Consider the following 3,188-nt stretch of genomic DNA (forward strand, 5'->3'; position numbering starts at 1 on the left):
TCTGGATTAATTTATTCTAAATGGGAGTTGAAATAATTTCTTCTTTCAAGTCTTATCAGAAACACAGGTTAGTCTCCATCTAGATTTATAGGATTTTAGTTGGAATGGGAATACCATGACATCAACTCTAAGTCTGGCATTTTGTATTTTGTATTTGAGGCAGTGATTTTCAAATCACTACCCAAATAATACATGGTTGCTGGCATGTCTGTCTCTGGAATTTATAGAAGAATCCTTTTTTTTTTCTTTTTTTGCAATGTTGACTATCACCCAGGTTGCCCCCAAAGCTTTCTCAAGAATAAAAATATAATTTTCACATTTTCAGTTATACTTGCTATCTGAAATAGTAACTACAGAATATGAATTTGGTCAAGGAAGGTTATGGAAGAAACAACATTTGAAAATGAGAAATCCCCAAGTATTAGAGTCATATATGGTGCTATTGACTTCAATAATCTTACCTCCCATCTTCTTTCTGCCTCTCTGTAGGACTATATATAAAATTTCCTATAAAATAATTAATTTAAAAAACAGACACCCCCATTCAAGGGGCATTATATAAAAATTTTAGGAATGTATGTGCTACATCTATAGTATTGGTGGTTAGATTATTACTTATGAGTTTGTGCTCACTTTGGCAGCACATATGTACAAAATTGGAATGATACAGAGATTAGCATGGCCCCTGGGCAAGGATGGCATGCAAATTCATGAAGCATTCCATATTTTTTAAAAAATTGATAAAATAGGCCACTAGCTAGATTAAGAAGAAAAGAGAGAAGATTCAAATAAACACAATTAGAAATGATAAGGGGGATATTACCACTGACCCTACAGATATGCAAACAAAAATCAGCATTATAAACACCTCTATGCACATAAAATAGAAAATCTGGAAGAAATAGATAAATTCTGGACACATATACCCTCCCAAGACTGAACCAGGAAGAAACTGAATCCCTGAATAGTCCAATAATAAGGTCTGAAATTGAGGCCCTAATAAATAGCCTACTGTGATGGTTAATACTGAGTGTCAACTTGATTGGATTGAAGGATACAAAGTATTGATCCTTGGTGTGTCTGTGAGGGTGTTGTGAAAAGAGATTAACATTTGAGTCAGTAGGCTGGGAAAGGCAGATACACCTTTAATCTGGGTGGGCACAATCTAATCAGCTGCCAGAGTGGCTAGAAGATAAGCAGGCAGAAAAATGTGAAAAGAGAGACTGGCCTAGCCTCCCAGCCTACATCTTTCTCCCATGCTGGGTGCTTCTTGCCCTCAAACATCGGACTCCAAGTTCTTCAGTTTTGGAACTCAGACTGGCTCTCCTTGCTCCTCAGCCTGCAGATGGCCTATTGTGGGACCTTGTGATCATGTGAGTTAATACTTAATAAACTTTATATATATGACAGAACTAATGGAATATACATATACTTAATAAACTCCTATATATATACACACATATATGGGACAGAACTAATGGAATATATATATATATTCATTCTAGAGGTACAGAACTGTCCTTCTGGAGAACCCTGACTAATACACCTACCAACTAAGAAAAGCCCAGGACCAGACAGATTCACAGCTGAATTCTACCAGAACAAAGAAGAGCTGGTACCATTCCTACTGAAACTATTCCAACAAATGGAAAAGGAGGGACTGCTCCCTAACTCATTCTATGATGCCAGCATCATCCTGATACAAAAACCTGGCAGAGACACAACAGAAAAGAAAACTTCAGGCCAATATCCTTCAGGCTAATATCCTTGATGAACATCAATGCAAAAGTCCTCAACAAAATACTGGGAAAGTGAATCCAGCAGAACATCAGAAAGCTTATACACCGTGATCAAGTAGGCTTCACCCCCAGGATGCAAGGTTGGTTCAATGTACACAAATCAATAATTGTGATTCATCACAGAAGCAGAACTAAAGAGAAAACCACATGATTATCTCAATAGATGCAGAAAAGGCTTTCAATAAAATTCAACATTCCTTCATGTTAAAAACTCTCAATAAACTAGGCAGTAAAGGAACATACCTCAAAATAATAAAAGCTACATATGACAAACCCACAGCCAATATCATACTGAATGGCCAAAATCTGGAAGCACTCCCTTTGAAACTTGGCACAAGACAAGGATGCTCTCTCTCTCTCACCACTCCTATTCAACAGAGTATTGAAATTTCTGGCCAGGGCAATCAGTCAAGAGAAAGAAATAAAGGGCATTCAAATAGGAAGAGAGGAAGTTAAACTCTTTTTGTTTGCAGATAACATAATCCTATATCTAGAAAACCCATTGTATCAGCCCAAAAGCTTTTAAAGCGAAAAACAACTTCAGCAAAGTTTCAGAATACAAAACTATTGTACAAAATCTGCTAACATTCCTATACACCAACAACAGGCAAGCAGATAGCCAAATCTGGAATGCATTCCCATTCACAATTGCCATAAAAAAATAAAATACCTAGGAATACAGCTAACAAGGGAGGTGAAAGAGCTTTACAAGGTGAACCATACAACCACTGCTTAAGGAAATCAGAGATGACACAAAGAAGTAGACAAACATTTTATACTCATGGATAGAAAGAATCAATGTCTGTAAAATGACCATACTGCCCAAAGCTATTTATAGATTCAATGCTATTTTCATTGAACTACCATTGACATTCTTCACAGAACTAGAGAAAATAATTTTATAATTCATATGGAACCAAAAAAGAGCCTGAATAATCAAGGTAATCTTAAGCAAAAAGAACAAAGCTGGAGTCATCACACCATCTGACTTCAAACTATACTACATGGCTACAGTAACCAAAGCAGTATAGTACTGGTACAAAAGCAGACAAATAGACCAATGCAACAGAATACAAAGCCCAGAAATAAGACAACACACCTACAACAATCTGATCTTCAACACATCTGACAAAAATAAGCAATGGGGAAAGGATTGCCTATTTAATAAATGATGCTGGGATAACTGGCTAGCCATATGCAGAAAATTGAAACTAGACACTTTCCTTATACCATATACAAAAATAAACAAAAGATGGACTTAAATGTAAAACCCAAACCTATAAAAACCCTGGAAGACAACCTAGGTAATACCATCTGGATATAGGAACAGGCAAAAATTCCAAGTCAAAGACGCCAAAAGCAGTTGCAACAAAAGCAAAAATTGACAAA

General features: G+C 36.3%; 1 non-coding gene across 1 annotated transcript; it reads left to right on the forward strand.

The window, feature by feature from the left end:
* The first annotated feature begins 625 nt into the window (after positions 1-625).
* On the forward strand, positions 626-730 carry LOC123571432 (U6 spliceosomal RNA). Its single transcript, XR_006695596.1, has one exon. It is a non-coding gene; the product is annotated as a U6 spliceosomal RNA (small nuclear RNA).
* Positions 731-3,188: the final 2,458 nt, after the last annotated feature.

The sequence above is a fragment of the Macaca fascicularis genome, chromosome X (assembly GCF_037993035.2).
Source record: "Macaca fascicularis isolate 582-1 chromosome X, T2T-MFA8v1.1".
In the NCBI taxonomy this organism is placed as follows: domain Eukaryota; kingdom Metazoa; phylum Chordata; class Mammalia; order Primates; family Cercopithecidae; genus Macaca; species Macaca fascicularis.